The sequence below is a fragment of the Equus caballus genome, chromosome 8 (assembly GCF_041296265.1).
Source record: "Equus caballus isolate H_3958 breed thoroughbred chromosome 8, TB-T2T, whole genome shotgun sequence".
NCBI classification, from domain to species: domain Eukaryota; kingdom Metazoa; phylum Chordata; class Mammalia; order Perissodactyla; family Equidae; genus Equus; species Equus caballus.
Window position 1 is genome coordinate 26,089,858 of NC_091691.1, and position 18,440 is coordinate 26,108,297.

At 46.8% G+C, this 18,440-nt stretch overlaps 1 protein-coding gene across 7 annotated transcripts in view; it reads left to right on the plus strand.

Moving 5' to 3' along the window:
• Positions 1 to 18,440, plus strand: part of ZNF664 (zinc finger protein 664) — a 51,990-nt gene that overhangs the window by 7,535 nt on the left and 26,015 nt on the right. The window contains exon 4 of one of the 7 annotated variants that reach the window (XR_011420863.1): positions 7,416 to 7,599. The exons of the other annotated variants lie outside the window; for them this stretch is intronic. The gene's annotated coding sequence lies outside the window, so the exon portion shown is untranslated. The remainder of the gene's footprint in view (positions 1 to 7,415; positions 7,600 to 18,440) is intronic. 7 annotated transcript variants of the gene reach the window in all.

Below are 18,440 nucleotides of genomic sequence, written 5' to 3' on the forward strand. Positions count from 1 at the left end.
GACATATGTTAGCTGCATGGTTAATAAGTAGGTGCATTTTAAAATCCTTTTTAAAATGGATTTGCCTTATTGTATATTAAAGCATACTCTAAAATATACTGTAAAAACTAATATCTAAACATTTTTTTAAATTGAGGTGTAATTGACATAAACGTTATATTAGTTTCAGGTGTACACTATAATGATTCAATATTTGTATACACTGCAAAATGATCACCACAGTAAGTCTAGCTGCCATCCGTCACCATGCAGAATTAGAGATTTTTTTTTCTTGTGATGAGTGATGCATTTAGAATAAGTTTGAATGATTTTTGTTTCTTCCAATATTTGGAGGAAAATTGCTTCTTAGCAATGTGCAGAATAAAAATAGTTCTCATTTCTAATTTTATATCTGTAGAACAATGCAGAAACTTAAACAGGGGCTGTGGGATTTCCTGGTTTGACTCTTGTTCTTAACTCGCTGTTTCTCTAACACACAGATCCCACCATACAGCGAGTTGCATTTAACCGAGTCTTTCAGGATGAGTAGGCATTAGCCAGCTGGACCAAGGGCAGAAGCATCGAGAGCATGGTTATTGTGCAGGCCTGCAAGTGGCTCGGCAGAGTGGAGCTCAGGGTACTTCGGGGCATGCAGTGTAGGTGAGGCTGAATTATCATAAAGGCACGTGCATTCATTCACTTACCAAGTGTTACTGTGGACCTGCAGTAGGTACTGTGGACGTGAAGTAGCATGTGGTTCAGTGGCTGACAAAGGCACATGTGAAAGTGGAGACCTGTAAGAGGACACATAAGGGCTCTGGGAGCACGTAAAGACATCCACGTAATCCAAATTTGAGGGTAGGGGTGGAAGTCAAGGAAAACTAGCTAGAGAAAGTGATGTCTAAGCTGAGACCCAAAGGTAAATGGGGAACAGCAAGTGTCAATGCCTGGGGGTAAAGGTGTGTGGGGGACGAGGAGAGGATGGTGGTTGACGCCCAGGAGTAAACAAGACCTGGGGAGTTTGAAGAAGTTTGGTTTGGCTGGCACTAGAATCGGAGAGGGCAGTGGTGAGGTGAACCAAGAGGGGTAGATAGGAGCTAACCTTACTCAGAGTTTAAAAGTCCTGTGAACAAGTTTGGAAATTACACTGAAAGTTAATGGAACCCTTTGAAAAATTTTAAGCAGGGTAATAACAACCCACTTTGCATTTTAGAAAGATTACATGAGAGTGGATAATGGATTAGAGGGAGGCAAGACTGGAGGCTCTTTAGTTTCCAGGGGAAGATGACGGTGGCCTGGATTACAGCTGACACCGCGTGGAATGGTGGGTAAATTCAAGAGGTGTTTCGGAGACAGAACGGACAGGGCTGCATGAGAGGGAGGAGGGTGGGTGATGACCAGGTTTCTGGCTTGGGCTGTTGAGGGACCAGCAGACCCGTCTGCTGTAGTTGGGAATATGGTGGGCCTTGGTGAAGAGATGGCAGACTGAGTTTTGGACATGCTGCGTGTAAAGGGCTTGTGGGACGTGTAGGTTCCTCCTGAAGAGGACTTGCAAAGGGTGATTTTATACTGCAGATACGTGCTGCTATGTGAATGACTGGTGCTGTGCACAAATCCATTATTAAAATCAGTGTTTGTATGTGGTAAGTTTTTCTGGAAATATAATTATATGTTAAATTATTATATATTGTTTAAAATTGGGGAATATCTGTGTAGCTTAGACTGGACTGTCGGTGTCTTTCACGTGGAGTTGTTTAAGACTGCATGACCCTGCCTTTGGGTAACATTGTGATTATCTTTGCAGCTCGTCGGGCTGGACTCTGCCTCTCTGAGCAGGTGGTTGGGGTTTCTCTGAAGACTGTTAGTGGTCCTGTTGCCAGTCATCCTGTTTTCAGAGTACTACTGACTAATTGGAGTGATTTCTGTTGATGTTGCTGAACTGGTCCCTTCCACATAGAGGCAGGAAAGAGGCAGAGTGGTGCCCTGGGTCTACATCCATCTGAAAGTGCCCACCTGGCCCTTGGAAGTTGTCTTAGTCCATTCAGGCTGCTGTAACAAACTGCCATAGACTGGGCAACCTAAACAACAAACATTTATTTCTCACAGTTCTGGAGACTGGGAAGTCCAAGATCAAGGTGCCTGCAGATCGAGTGTCTGGTGAGAGCCCCTTTCCTGGTTTGTACACAGCCGTCTTCTTGCTGTGTCCTCACATAATGGAAGGGGTAAGGGAGCTCTCTGGGGTTTCTTTTATAAGGGCGTTGATCCCATCATGAGGGCTCCACCCTCATGATCTGATCACCTGCAAAGGCCCCAACTCCTAATACCATCCCATTGGGGATTTGTTTTTAATGTATGAATTTTGCGGAGACACAAACATTTAGTCTATAGCAGAAGTACAGATAGAGATTTGAGAATCATTCGCAGTGTCCTTGCCATATGGCTGATGTGGAAGCCATGGGAGTGGGTGAGAACATGGAGAGCAGAATGAGATGCTCAAAGCAGAGCTGGGCATGGGTACATCCAAGGAAAAGGTAGGGGAGAACGTGCCTTCAGGAGATTCATTCGAGAGCAAGGAGGATGTCTTCATCAGAGAGCATTTGGTTGAAGGAAAGAAAACCCACTTGAAATGGCTTAAGTGAAGGGGAATCCAAGAGCATCCTAGGTTGTTTCTTGGCTGGGCCCACTAGTGTCTGGAAAGCTGACAGGAGCCAGTGCAGCTCTGCTCTCTGCCTTGGTCCCTCCTGAGTCTGTAACCCTGCCAGCTCACATGGTAGACGCAGTCTTTCTACTTGCCCATTCTAAATTCTCAGGGAAGAGAATCTGATCTTAGATCGCACTGTCACCACTATTTGGTTCACCGTTTCAGGGCCTGGCGGAGCGGGTTTGCTTTGTGATGCGCGTGAGCCTGGCGGGCTGGCCGGGCGGTGAGTGGAGTGTACTCCTGAGAGGGCAGCGTCCTGGCAGCTGAGGAGGAGGTCCCGAGAGCGGGCAGGAGCAGTAGTTTTAAATGGTTCAGAGATGTGATAAAGGGCTAAGGAGTGAAGCTAGGCTTGGTGAGTGGAAGTCTCTTAGCCTAGGTTTACAGAATGACCAGAGCTAATTCAAGTGGAAGAATCACAAGGTGGATAATTAGTGGCTGTGGTGAGAGATTCATTTGTACAAAAACTGGAAGAAGAGAGATTTGTAAAAAACAAAATTTAGCTTTGGAGTTACATCAGAAGCATTCAAAGTTTAATTTTAAAAAAGCAGTAATTCATGTTGCTTTCTAACACTAAAGCATCTCTACACCATTCTTCTAACTCGGGAATGTGCATGTCTCATGTGTCACCTGATAGATTATAAGAAATTCAGTCAAGCTATTCTAGAGCTCATTTATTTTTCATTACCCTGCAAGTTCATAAAATAGTCATAGCTGATTTCCATGTCTTACTTTGCAGTGCCTTTCCTGGTATTGTGACGGGTCTTGTGAGGGACCCCTTGTAGCCAGAGCAAACCTGTGTCCCAAAGATTATAAATTCTGTCCTAAAAATAACCAGAACCCCTTTTCTTCTGCAGAGTGAACCTCCTTGCGTCCCTCCAGCTTTCAGAATCATTTTGAGATGAGCAGCTCACACGTGGGGGACTAAGCTCAGTAGGATTTAAGAACGTTGCGCTGATTCAAGGTGCTCAGCATTGACTACAAACATAAGTCAGGGTGCTCAGTCAGCCAGTATTCAGTAACTTGTTACTGCGTCTCCATAGTATGATAGGGTTAGGACCTTGTAAGGAGCCTCCAGACTCACAATTAGATTTTGCCAATCTGCAAACACCAGGTTGTACAAATCTTCACGATGCCTGGTAACTGGTTAGAGGTAGTGATCCACTGTGAAGTTCATTTTGAGTGCTGATACCTTGGTGTAATTCCGTGAAGGTTTCTGAGCAAGTGTTTGAGTGCCCTCTGGAGGCGTTATGGACGCCTCCATAATGTTTTAAGTCTGTATGAGTTAAAATGCTGACTGATGAAAGGTTTTTTTTAACAGCCGGAATAAGAACCAGTGGACTGGACAGGTGAAACTGGTATGGATGTCAGTTGGGAGCAGAGGAGAGCCAAGACGGAACCCATGGGAACACTAGTATTTGTGGAGGAATAGGAGCTCTCCAGGCAGCCTGAGAGTAAGGGATTTGCATAGCAAGGGGAGAACACAGAGGCAGTGGAGTGGCGGAAGGGACCAAGAGGAGTGTGGCTGGTGGTGTGCAGTAAGGTAAAGAATGACACATGCCCTTGGGTCTGGCCAGGAGCAACTTCAGTGGTGTGGCGGGGGGTTGAGGAATGAATGGAAAATGAAGGGGTAGAATCCAGAAAATTGTCTTAAAGAAGCCTAGATGAGGAAAATGGGGGAAAGAGGGAAAACTGAGTGGCAGCTAAAGAAGGCATAGGGTTAAATATTGGTTTTCGTTAAGGTAGGAGAGACGGCATTGCGTTTAAATGCTTAAGGGATAAAACAAGCCGAGGGAAAACAACATTGAAAGATGTGTAGGGCTGGGGAGGGGGAGAGAGTTGGCCTTACGATTCCCTTTCTGGGAGAGTTGTTGAGGGAACACGCTGCCTTTTATAGGGACTTGGAATATGGAGAGTGATTTTCATTTCATTGTGGATGATAGGGGAATCTTCCTGTAGGCAGTTGGAAATACCGGTAAGAAGACAGGACTAGTTACAGGAGAATGTGGAATGATCGTCACGGAAATGGTCCTCATTCAAGCCAAGCAAGTGGTTGAGCTAAAAAATGGGGTCAGGACACGCTTTCAGAGGACGCTTATGTTAGGCAGTAGGAATAAAAGAAATGATTGAGTACTCGGTGAGGCCAGAGGAGAGGTGAGAGAGTCAGGGAACTGGGGACCAAGGAGACCGGCACAAGCTGGGAGTCAGAGTGAAACGGGAGGGTTCAGATCTGACCAGGAGAGCACGACTTCGAGAGTGGTTTTGCAGAAGTGGTCGGGTGGGTAGGCGGTGGGTGTGGGAGGGAGAAACAGGAGGTGTTGCTGTTTATGGGGAAGTCCTGTGGTGAACGTGACGAGAGTGAATTGGTCACGGCTAGACGGGTCAGGAGACGCTCCCGAGAACAGACGGAGAGCTCGTCTGCGCATCCAGTCAGAGCGCAGTCAGCAGGGACCACAGGAAGAGAGTTGGGCGTGCTGCTTTTTTAAATACCGTTGTCTCAGGTATAAGATTTAAATTTTGTATAACTTCTGTGCCACCTCCTCTTTTTCTCAGATTGAGAATCTGACCAAATGGAAGAGAGTGTTTAGATCTAGTCATGACATCTGAGGGGCTCTCGCACAAGGAGAGAGTGTAAATGTGACCAGTTTTTGATTTATTATTCTAACAGATGTCAAAAGTTAAAATCCTTTAAATGTACAGGACCATTTGCAATCATGAATAGCATTTTTTTCTTTTTTTAGTTAGACTGATAGGATGGCTAATAGTTGTTTGCCTTCATTTTTGTGGAATATTTCATTAAGAAAAGATAGACTCCTAAATCAGAAGCGATAAAATAATAGTATGTTTAAATTGGGGAGGTGGGTGGGGTTGATTTTGAACTTCAGACTGCTCAGTTTCGAGTGGTAAGGCATAATATTTCAAGTGTGAACTTACATGAGGGGAGGGTGGGCAGGTTCCAGCTACACCCGACGTGTCCCCTTCTGTGGGACTGGTCTGAAGACCGTAGAAGGCCTCAGCACTCTCGTCTCCGGGGGCCCTTACCATACCGCATATCAGACGTTAAGAATGCCCCCGTGTCACCCGTGAAATTAGCTTATACAAAACTGGGGACTGAGCTTCCTTTGACTAGCTGTAGACAGACATTTATTAACTTTGATTTTATGATTTTCTTTTTGTATTTTGCATTCAATAATTATTTTTTCAGGTCTTGAACATTTTCACAGGCCCTTGAGAAGCTCATAAGCCCTAGGGACAGTGCTGAGGGTGCTAAGGGACGAGACACCCCTGTTCTGTGGATGTCTGGGTGTGTCTGGCTGGAGTGGACTTGCAGGAATCTGTATGTTGTAGGCACCAGGCTTCCTCCTGGGAAAAATCCATCCTCAGGGGTGCTGAAGTAACGTTTAGTTAGGGCTTTTTTTTGTTGTGAGGAGCAGAGATTGATTCAGACCATTTTAAGAAACGGGATGTGGTGAAAGGCTGCGCATGGCCCAGAAAACTGTCAGGAGCTCAGGCAGCTCAGAGAGAAGCCATGCTGTTTCCCACGGACACTGGGTCTCTCACGGCATCTCTGTATCTTTCTGCCCTTGCTCCCATCTGGCTTTTTCTTTTTCCCTCCTGTCTTTTCTCTCCCTTACTTAGAGGTTCCTTTTCCCCATGACTTTGTGACCCCTCATGACCTCTCCAGTTCCTTTGTATATCATAACCTTTTAGCTTCATCTTTCACCTCATTCTCAATATTGTTTAGATTCCAGAGAGAGAGAGATTGGGAATCTGACTTTGTTGCTGCTTTTATTACTGTTCCAGGCTACGTGAGAGGTCACGGTTAGGCCGTTGGGTCAGGTGTCTGCTCTTGGTCTAATAAGCTGTAATGGGATGGGATGGAGTGGTCATGTGGTCCATGGCAGCCTGGGCCTGCCCTTAAAGCTGAGGCAGTTCCCATTAGTAGGATTTGCAGGCTTGCGGGCACCATGATTGGCACATGCAGTTCAGTAAGGAAAAAAAATTCTGGCCCACTACCAAAACCGTTTGAAATTCTCCCAAATGTGTTCCTGCCCTTTACAGTATATCCCATTAACAGCCTTCTTTCTGAGTCAACCCTTTGTTCCTATAGAGAAACTAAAATCCCTAAATGTGTTGACAGCATTTCACTTTTCCATTTTCTTCCTGTTTTATTTGGTTTCTCACAGTGCAGGGTCACTCAGGATAGTCCGTAGGATTCTATTTCCCCTGTCAGTGATTTCTGCTGAAAATGATACAGTGACTTCAGATAGCTGTTAGCAAAGTGGGGTAATTCTAACCTCGTGTCACTCACAGATTTCCTTTCCCCCAGCTCTGTGGACATACAGTAGTTTAGCACCATCCCCAGATTCACTAAGTTTAGAACGACTTAATGTCCCATCTGAATGTCAACATGGCAGCAGTTCGATACCCAAGTCCCTTAATGTGTGAAACTTGCCCAGGAAAAATGATGTTCTCCAAACTTAACAACAGATCTTGATATCAATACCTACACTATGCCTAGCAGTCATAAAGTACAGTAGAGGGGGAGGTAGTAAATGGAACAAATAAAATAATGATACTGATGGCTGATCTTTGCTGAGCCCTTAAAATATTCCGGGCACTGTTTTAAGTACTTCCCCGTGCATTAACTTATTTTACTCTTCAACTACCTTATAACGGTCCCTTACAAGGTCAGGTACCTTTATCATCTCCATTAACCCCATTCTTAACCTCTCAGGTGAAGGTTACACAGCCAGTGTGGTAAAGCCGTTCAGCCTGTGCTCCTGCAGCCTCCTCTCAACTGAAAAGTGAAAAAAGCAGTGCCGATCTCAGCTCTAGGATTCCAGCCTATCTGAGTCTGTCATCCGGTATCCAGGACCCGTGAACCTGAAACTCAGGTTGGGTAAAGTTCCCATCGAGAGGTGAATTACGATACTAGGATTCCTGTATCTTGGAGTGAAATTGTACAGACTGCCTGGATTTTCCTTTCTAGAGTTTCTCAGGTTTTCTCATCCCCTCCTTGCCCTACATGCCTTGAATCCCACTTATTTTTCTAAATTCCAAATGTGAGTGAGTCTACCTGTCTTCTGAGCTGGAACCCCTCATTTATAATAGCCAGTTCTTCAGAAAACTTTGTGATCTAAATTCTCCAGAATACAAACCTTCTCCTTTTCTCTCTGCGTTTCTCCAACCTGGCACGATCCTTTTGGCCACTGTGGGCCCTGCCGCTGCCTCTTCCTCTGGAATGTCTTGGGGGTTTTGACTCCATCACTGTGGTAAATTTCCCCACTTTTCGTAGATGGATAATTCTCCTCAGGTGTTTCGAAGCTGAAGTTGTCTCTGGAATTTTTTCTAAGCCTGTGCCCTTTGGGGCTCAGTGAGTAGGAAAATCTCTGTTTCATGGTTTTCCTTGCACTCTTACCTTTATCTGGCTTGCAGTTCCTTAGACCTTGGACAGCCTGCCTTAACTCTGGAGACAGCAGAAGCCTCTTTGTCCCGTCCGGCGCTCATCTTTGTTCCTTTGGAGTCTGAGTTTCTTCTTGCATGTAAACTATTGGTTCCCAAGCTTTGCTCTGCCTGTCCGTCTTCCTCTGCCATCTTGGAGGCCTTCTGGACCAGAAGCCTGGTTTCTGCCCTCTTGCCATCCTCTGTATTTCTTTCCCATTGTTTCTGTCTTCACTGAGGTATCAAAACTAGTTTTTAAACTGAGTTTATTACTCTCTAAGTTTCTGATGTTTTTTCCCCAAAGCCTGAACAGTACCTTTCTCTTTAAATATGAGTTCCTGACAGTATTCTTACCTGGGAATTATGGTGTTACATCAGTCCCTGTGCAGACTTGATTCTGAGAGCCATTGTGTTTCCAGCACAGCATTTTTTTCCTTCGTTTTCTTTTGGGCCTCTGGGATTGTGATCATTTTTTAATGATTTTTTTTCCCCTCTTCGGCTCAATTCAAGAAGACAACATTTATCTCACATAGGACAGGTATTCATTCATCTTTATTTGGTCATTGCTAAAATCCAGAATAGTCTAGTCAGACATGCAGTCCGGATCTCTGTGATTCACATTTGTAATAAAATTTTACGTTATGTCCATGCATAGCTGGGAGCAAAAGAAAGGAGAACCCTATCTTGGAAACTGTTGGCCCCAGAGGGGCATGCAACTTCTTGTCCTTTCCCCACTGCCGAAAGTTGACTTCTCAGCTTCTGGGCTTCTCCCTCCCCTGGCTTCACTTCCTCACTCCAGGAGAATTGGCTTGGTAAGAAAAGGGACATTTTAGTGGCTTCTGTCCTTGTGGGTCTAGTTACTGTGCCCAGTTAGAAAGTTAAGCCCACCGGCATGTGTGGTATCATTTCTCTTTCCTGACTCTACGTGGCCAGAATGGTAAGGCTGGGGCTGCTCCTGGATGGAAAGGGCCTGAGCAGCTCTCCCATTTCCCCCTTTCCCCATGTGCTGGATTGGTTTCCAGGCGACTGCCCTATTTGGAAGTTTGGGGCAAGAATCCTTCGGCATAGTAGCAAATGTTCTCTCTCTCTCTTTGGTTCTTTTCTGTGCTGACTTGGGTACCCTCTTTATTATGGGTGGTAAGACCTAAGAATATAGGTTTAGAATTTTATGAGTTCCTGTTCATGCCCATACTTTGGTCTCAAGCTCAGGGTTCCCACTAATGGAGGAGAAAGGAGTTCTCTGCATGATCTAGCCTAGCTTATGGAAGGCTGCATCTGGAGCTGGGTTCACAGGCCTCGCTAATCAGAAAGCAGTCATGTGTTTTGCATTTCTAGTTCTGTCCTGTGCAGGTTTCCACCTAAAGTACCTAGAAGGGAGGGATGTTGGCTGAGTCCACTTGGCCACATTTGAGGTTAATCTTCAGTGCATACATTCCCCAAAATAACGCTGACCACCCACCGATGCCAGGGCTGCCAAGTCAGAGCCTGAAGGCTGGAGCTCTGTGGCCTCTGTTGTAACCATTGCCTGGCCCTTTTTGAGAGTAGAGTGGTGATGAGTCTCCATCCATGCTAATCCTGAATTCTGATCACCTGATCTTATCCAATTTTAGGATTATTGTTCTCTCTATGTGATTCTTGGGCTATGAGAAGTCAGCTGCTCTTGCACTTTGCTTCCCCATGAGCCTCCTCCACAGATCTGTCTCCCTTGTATGTACTTACTTTGGTTGGCCAAGCAATACATGTTATGAGCTGTGACCCAGGCATAAAAATGGCCAGATTCTGAGATACCTAAAGTAGTCAAATTCATAGAAGCAGAAAGTAGGATGGTGGTTACTAGGGCCTGAGGGTGGGGGAAAGGGGAGTTGTTCAGTGGGTACAGAGTTTCAGTTTTGCAAGATGAAGTTCTGGAGATCTGTTTCACAATGATGTGAATATGCTTACTGCTACTGAACTGTACGCTTAGAACGGCTTAGATGGTAAAGTTTGTGCTATGTGTTTTTTACCACAATTAAAAAAATGCATTTAGAAAAATAGCTAGAATCCCAAATCCCTAATTTTTTGACCTGCCAACTACTGTGACACTCCCACTCACAGTGTCACTGAGGACAGTCCTGCTAAATATCTACGTTTTATTTCTGCCAAGGTCTCCAGGGCCTGGTCTGCCTTTTTTCTTCCTTTAGTTAGCTAGCTGGGCCCGTGTGACCTTCAGACATTTCTTTTGCTCCTACCCGAGGGTGGCTTGAGCTTTCCAGTCTCTTCCTTTCTCCCTGAGGCCCAAGCGTGGGTTTTGTCCCTTTGGCTCTTAGTACTCCTCACAGTGGGGGGAGGAAGCAGGTTTAATAAACGGGAGTCATTCTCACTACACGTTAGAGCTCCTCTGACCTCGCAGGAGGCGGCCCTGGCCCGCTGGGAAGGGCTGCTGCCTTGAGGAAGACAGCTCCAATAGAGTCGGCCGAAGGGAGGGGCAGGAGGAGGCAGCTTCTCAGGCCGGAGTCAGTTTGGTGCCTTGTGTTGTGTGAGCAGTGCATTGCCTCCCTCTGGGTGTCCCAATTGTGTCCTGAAAAGACTGCATTTGGTTGTCGGTCCCCCATCACTGCTTGTCCTTCCTGAGGATGGAAAGAGTGCTGAGGCATCCAGCACCCACAGTCTGGGGGTGAGTGAGCATCTGCGTAGCCGACAGTGGGTTTTAGTGTCTCCATTTCATAGACGAGTAACCTGAGGCTGATGAGAATGAGTGACCTATGGTCACGTGACTATTTAGTATCAGATCAAGAATTTGAACTTAGGACTTTTGACTGCAAGGCTAGTATTCTCCCCACCAAATTATTACGATTCTTAATGCTTATATATGTTACACATTGACTAGATAGATAAGATAAACTTAGGCCTTGTGTGTGCTGTTCACGGAGGGGCCAGTACTGAAGCTAATCAGATTCTGTCCCATTAGTCAGGTGTTTCTGTGTGCAGTGCCGAGGAGCAAGAATAAGGCGGTGGAGTCCAGACTGTGAGGGGACGTCACTAAAGTCAGGTGTATTTTAAAGCAGTCCTGAGAAGAGAGGGTCAAGAGGGAAAGCTGCTGGCTGGAAACAGGGAGGGGTGGGAGCCAGACACGCAGGTATCAAAGCGGTGTTTGACTTTGAACAGGGGAGGGGCCCTCATTATGGCAGGTGGATCAGCAGGTCTCGGGGAGCCTCTGCCTGTGAAGTGGTGTTCTTGGCAGATGAACGAATGTGTCATGCACTAATTAAAATAAAGGAAATAAGGAAACTCAGAGTTATTTAGCCTCAACTATGCTGTGAGCACTCTGAGAGGCACTTTCACATTTATTATCTTTATCACAGCAAAGTGCTGTAGACATTATTATCCATGTTTTTACAGATCAGTCTGAGATCAGCCAGGATCGCACAACAAGTGGCAGAGCCAGGGCTTAGCTGTGTCATTCCATAGGTCGTTTGTGTGGGAGGACTTGGCTGAAGGAAAGCCGAGGAATGTATGGCTCTGTCATCCTTTATCGCTTTAATAACACATGCATTACCTTCTCAGACTTCCTTCTCAGACTCAGAGGAAAACTTGGCGTCACTCCCGTGATACTTTTTGTTGCCTTTCCCTGGACCTAATTTCATAGTCTTTGTGGTAATTTCTAGTTAAAGAAAAATCAGACATGGCTTCTTTTGTCTTTTATCTTTTCTCCGTTGGGAGTCATTAGGCCAAGTCACACGAAGGGCAATTGTCTCGAGGACAAAGTGACAGCAGCTCTCTTCCCTGTAGCTCATGAAAACCCAGAGCCCGAATCATTACCCATTGAACTTCATGAGGGGAGAGGCCAGGGAAGCCGGGAGATTTGGAACATAGAGGGAAGGAAGGGTGGGCAGGAGCAGGAGGTGGGGAGAGCACGGGGGAGAAGGAAGCAAGGAGCCTGCACACCTGGGGCCCAAGTCGGAAGAGTGGTCAAGGATAGGGACCAGGTGGCCTCCCCAGGAGAAACTGGGTGAGTGGCTGACGGAGCTGTGCTCAGAACTCACACTGGATCGGCGTCTTCTCTAGTCAACTGGTGACAGGGAGGTGGAAACATGAAACCTGTTACTGTCAATAAAGTGGTCTTTAACAAAGGTGACCTCGTTTTAGAAAGAGAAGAGTAGACCCTGGCTGATATCATAAGTTTAGTTGGAGAATCCTGCTCAGAGTCAAAACCTCCTTTGACCAACCTAAAAAGTTGACCTCAATTCTCTTGGAGAACTTAGCCCTATAAATTATTGAGGCAAATGCTTATCAGGAGTCTATTCAGGAAACGCTCCTTGCTCCTCGGGCACCAGGAGGGCAGTGTTTGAATACTGGGTCGGCCGTGTTACTAAGGTGCTGTGCGAGGGGCAGCCAGGGGCCGGAGACTGAGGGACTATTTGAGGAGCCCTGCTCTGAGGTCAGTCCCGTTTTCGGAAGTGTGTGGCACTCCAGGGGCTAGGTGCTTGCCTCAGTGCCCGAACAGGCCCTCGGTGAATAGAGATCTGGAACATGTTCTGAGGCCGGGTCCTCTCCTGTGGAGGGATTTGGCCTCGAGAGATTTAGCTCCAGGAGTTGCAGGTGCGTACTGGCGCCACTCTGAGGGCAGCTGCTCTCTCAGCTTTGACCCCTCCAGTTTCCGGGTACGGAAGTTGGCCCAGGAAGGCGAGGAAGCCTCTGTTCACTTCTGAGTGAGAAGCACACCGCAGAAAAGTGAGCTGGCAGTTGGGCTCTCCAGGGTGTTATCAGTGAGAGCAGACGAAGAATCAGATTGGCCGGAGGCCTTGGAGGCTGCTCTCGAAGGTTTGGGGTGGCCAGGCGGACCCTTCTTCAGGGGCTTTCTGAGCGCCGGCCACCAAGGCGAGGGCTCTAGGACTTCACAGGCTGGGGCTTCGCTGTGACCTGTTCCCGTCGTGGTGGCCCAGGATCGTGCAGAGGGGCTGTATGGAGGAAAAGCAGTTCCGGCATCTGGAGGAGTGGAGCACTAGAAAAGGAGTAGGCAATATGAAGGGCCTGTGTGGGACACGAGCTGCCCTGGGCAGCCAGACTGAGTGTCTTCTGGCCGCCAGCACCTTCTGTTCCAGGACTGGCGGTGACGGTAGAAGCAAAATAGAGCGGGTTTGGCGCCCACGGTCCCAGTCAGCGAGTTACTAGTGACTGCTGCAAGTGAGCTACTCCAGACGAGTAGCTGGGCAGAGGAGTGGGCAGGCCTGTGTAGCTTGATTATCTGTGTCTTCCTGTACCTTCCTTTGTGTTCTGACTGGAATCTTCTGAAGGTGAAGTGGAGGTTAGAGAGGAGGTAGATACTGCCTGTCTCGTGTGCCCAGGTCCCTGGGGCGTGCAGGGAGTGGTGGCCTTGAACAGAGCAAATAACCTCTTAGCCCTGCTTCCCGGCAGCATGCGGACACCAGGGACCTCAACGGCCTTTCCTTTAGTTTTTGTGTGCCAACCCCTGTGGAAAAGGCTTCGCAGAGGTCGCACTTCCTTTGGAGCTGCACCGCTGCCAAATTAGCGTCAGATTGAGGTGGTTTCTGGGGCCTCCTGATAATCCGTGAGGAGGAGGAGCTCCTAGCCAAGCTGGAACATGTTCCATGTTCTGTCTCCAGGAACAGGGCCGTCCATTATGTCCAGGGGCCAATATAAGACGGAATTGCATGGCCTTGGCCCCGGGATCTGGGTCTGGCAGGAGCACGTTAGAGGATGGCTGCCTCCAGGGGGATTTCTGAGTCCTTTATGAAGTGTCTCTGGGTGGAGAGTTAATTCTTGTAGTGTTCATCTTTTAGTCCTCTCACCTCCAAAACTTGACTTCAGAATTATTTTCAAGGAATTGCAGGGGCGTTTTTCTTACGTCCAGAATAATAATGGCTGATGATGGAAATTACTAACTACAAGTAAGTGTCCATCTTATAGTTTGTTCACATATTTTCAAGCTTTAAAAAAAGGTGGATTTAAGATGGAATCTCAGCTCCTTCTTGGTCTCTGAACCTTTTACACTTTAAGAAGTGTTAGTAAGGACCCCACAGAGCTTTCTGTCTATGTGGGTTACAGGCATCAATACTTACCACAGTAGAAACGAAAATTAAAATTTTACAAAAATATTTATTAACTAAATTGTTTGAAAATGATGATAAACCTATTACATGTTAACACAAATGACATTTTTATGAAAAACAGCTATTTTTTTAAAACAAAAAACATTTAGTAGGAAGTGTGGCAATATTTACATTTTGGCAAATGTCTTTAAATGTATGAAGCTTAAATCAAAGACATCGGCTTCTGTGTTTAGTCTCTTGCAATATGTTGTTTTGGTTGAAGTAGATGAAGACATCCGGCCTCACACAGATAATGTAGTTGGAAACAGGGTTTTAGGAGCCTTTTCAGATAATGCTGAGTTCATCTGTGACAAGCACCGAAACTGGACAAGCCAGAGCTTCTTACAGATGAGTTGCAGCGTGCAGTCTGAAATCACACCGGTGAGCTTTTCATAGTCTGGTGTATGGAAACCCGTTGGTCTCTCTTGCGCTTTGAATAAGTCTTTTTCCCACAATGATTTTGTTACGTCACACATTGGTCATTTGGAAAATGTTGGTTTGCTAAATTACACAGATCTTATAAATGTTCACACATTCCATTATATGTAATATCAAAAAACTCACGTTTGTTAGTATCGCTGTCAGTCTTAGGAGAAAAGTCTTCAAGTATTGGGGAGCCGGAGAGCTCACGGTAGCAGACAGTTTCCAAAGTCCCAGTTTTCACTTGAGAGCTCGAATTTGGCGGTGGGCGACAGTTGCCATCAGTTGTTTCCTGTTATCTGAAATGCCTGCACAGTACCCGAGGCTGCCGAGTACCCATTCTTTCAAGTAAAAATGATGTCAAAAAAAAGAGGCTCGTGGAGCTTGTAGCTCAGACAGTTGCAAGAAGGCTTTTCCTGAGGCGACCGCTGCCCTTTGGTGTGTGGCTGGTGCACTTCCCATTTTAACACACAGAATATGATAAATAGACATTTAAAAGATATGTTTATATATTTAATGTAAATATAATAAAAGCATCTAGATTTAATAAAATTAATAATTTTTATTGCCTTTTCAATGGTATTCTTCACTTTTTAGTTAAGTGTGAGTCCAAGGAGGTGGAGAACACGTTGACCTCTGTACTGTCTGGTGCCTCTGCCTTAGGATTTCGTGCGAGGGCCTACGGAGTCAGCAGTTTTACCAGCCGGTGCGTTTGCATCCTCAGTGCATATGTAAACACAGTGAAAAAAGCAAACAGCATCTTAGTATTATTTTGGAAATCATTTTGATCTTGTTTTATAAGGGTTTTGCAACCCCTGAGAGTCTTTGGAACACATTTTGGGAACTCCTGGTGTAGAACAATAACTGGAAAGAACTGAGCTCGCTTATTCTAAGATATTAGGTCAGCAAGTTGTTCAGTGTCCCTTGCTCACAAGTTAGTTTTTTTGTGTTTTGTTTTTGCAGGAGATTCAACTTGTGGCTGCTGGACTGATTTCAGCCTGTTGATGTTCTGCTTGTGGGAATTTGAATGCCTTTAAGGGAGTAGGCGGGAAGGGACGCCAGTCCCTGCTGTCTGGAACCAGACAGCTGCACACGTTTCTATTGCGTGCCTGACCCTGCAGCAGTCTGACTCCGTACCCCTTGTGGAGTGCGGTTTTGTTTGACAGGGACCAGGCTGGGTGTTAGGCTCCGGCTTAGCATGTTGTAGGTGGAGCCTTGAACCTGGAGTGAGTAAGGAAAACAGACATGAAGGACACATGCTGTAGACAGAACAAACGTTTAACATTTCTGTGGATGGAAGGAAGGGTAGCAGAGATAGAGAAAACAGAAAATGGAAGAAAGAAAGAGGTGGATACCACCGCACAGCCAGCTTATTCTGAGCTAAGAAATTGGGTAAAAGAGGAATCTTTAGGGAGCTGGCCTGGTGGTGTAGAGGTTAAGTTCATGCGCTCCACTTTGGCAGCCTCGGATTTGCAGGTTTGGATCCCAGGCATGGACCTAGCTCTGCTCATTGCTATGCAGCATCCCACATAAAATAGGGGAAGATTGGCACAGATGTTAGCTCAGCAACAGTCTTCCTCAAGCAAAAGAGGAAGGTTGTCCTCAAGCAGGAAGATTGGCAACAAGTGTTAGCTCAGCACCAATCTTCCTCACCAAAAAAAAAAAAAAAAAAAAGGAGAAATCTTTAGGGAAAAGAATTTTTGTCCTTTTATAGCCAATATTTGTTCTTAGCATTTTCCCCAACTCAAGAAAGTATCTAAATAAAACCTGAAACCATTTAATAGGCCACCCACCTGGATTATAAATTCTTCAGCAAACATTTGAGTGCATCCTTTGAGACGGTCACGGTGCTCTCTGCTAGTGCCTCCGTGGTGAGCAAGAGGACCCAGCTCCTGCCTTCACGGAGCTCGTGTCTACGGGGACACTACTCAGCAGAGGTTGTTACTAGTTCACTGTGAGCAGCATCTTGAGAGGGAGGGTCTAGTCAAGAGGGCACCCAGCTCCTTTCTTCAGGAGCTGTTCCACCAGGGGGCATAGCTGGAGCGGTGAAGGCAGCGATGGGGGTGTGCTGTCTGCATGCCCAGGGTCCAGGAGCTAGGTCGGTCAGGCCCGTGTCACACACATGAGCTGGTGCTCAGGCAGTTCAGGAAAGGGTCTGAGGCCACACTCTTAATGACAGGAACAGGATTGGAGGAGCAACCTGTGGGCCCGTTGTGTGTTTTCTTTTCTTTCTTTTTTCTTCTTTGTATATTTTATGTTTTATTTTTTTGCTGAGAAAGATTCACCCTGAACTAACATCTGCTGCCAATCTTCCTCTTTTTGTATGTGAGCCACCGCATTATGGCCCTGACAGACGAGTGGTGTAGGTCTGCACCTGGGAACCAAACCTGTGCCGCCGAAGCCGAGTGTGCTCAACTTCACCACTGGGCCACCGGGGCTGGCCCCCGTTGTGTGTTTAACCACTGTGTTACACTGCCAAACCCTGCCCTCTGCTGGGAGAGCAATCAGTCAGCAAGGGGCTTTTGTTTTCTCACAGTTTACAAACAAAGAATGTTTTCCCGTTAAGTGTGAGGCCCTGATCAGGCGCTTGCTGAGAACCACACTTAGCCTCTGGGTCGGGGCTTCACAGACTTCACTGTGTGTTAGGGCCCCAGGTTGGACTTCCCTGGAGGTCTCTGATTAAGCAGATCGGGAGTGGGGCTGGAGGTTTGCGTTTCCCGCCAGTCCCTGGGTGAGGATGGTGATGCTGGTCTCCCATCACGTTTTGAAATTGAGGGTCCAGAGCCAATTTTCCTTTCCCACGTGCTCTTCATACATGGTATGAGTGTCAGCCCCAGTCAGCGCAAGAGGGAGAGCCCAGGGGGTGGAGGTGGGTGGTGGCTGTTTAAAACCCTCTGTCAGTTAGGGTTGCTTAGAGTCTGCAACAACCAGGAAGGAATTACAGAGTTGAAGGGAATGTGGACGAGCCTGGGAGCCTCAAGGTCTGGGAGTAGGAACTGCTTGAATGCCTGTTCTGGGCGCTGCCACTGGGATGTGTGATGAGCTCGACTCTTCTGTGTCGCCTTTGCCCCTCTCTCTTTGCCATTCGGAGCACTCGGAGAGAACGTCTGGTTGGGTGAGCTTAGGTCTGTTCTCCACCCTTGACTGCTGGGTAGTGGGGGGACATCTGGGGACTCGGCTCTCACACTGGGAGGATGGGCACCCTGATGAGTGGCCATCAGTGCTGTGGAGGGAGGGAGTGGTGATCCCCAGCCAGGAAATGGGAGTGCCAGGGGGCAGGGAGTAGAAGCTTGGAGGCCATACGGTGGCCTGTTCACGCCAGTTCCTAAAGCATCCTCTGGGGAATGGTGTGCAGTCCCCGTCAGGCAAGTCAAGGAAGGAATAAAGGTAGTGTTCATCAAGCCTAGGCTTGTGCATCGTCTCACTTCACTTTCATACAACCCTAAAAGATGGAGGTGTGAGTTATTCTTTCTCTTTTACATTTGAGGAAATTGAGTCTCTTAGGGTTAAATCACTTGCTTAAAATCACACTATTAGTAAGTGGAAGAGCTGCAAAGTGTGTATTTTGCAATAAAACAAAAGTTGGCAGCAGCTGCTGCTGCTTGGGTAAAAGGTGGCTTTGAGTGTGCTTTAAGGAGAGGGGCAGTGGGGGAGAACGTGTGGCCCAGAGAGCTGGGCGACCTCAGAGGCAGGATGCTCGCAAGGATACCTCATCGAATCGATGGGCCCTTTTCATGGGTTTTGATCTGTGTGGAGGAGGAGTGGAATCTTTTTAAAAATATTTTCTGGTGATCAGGCCTTCTGGGTTA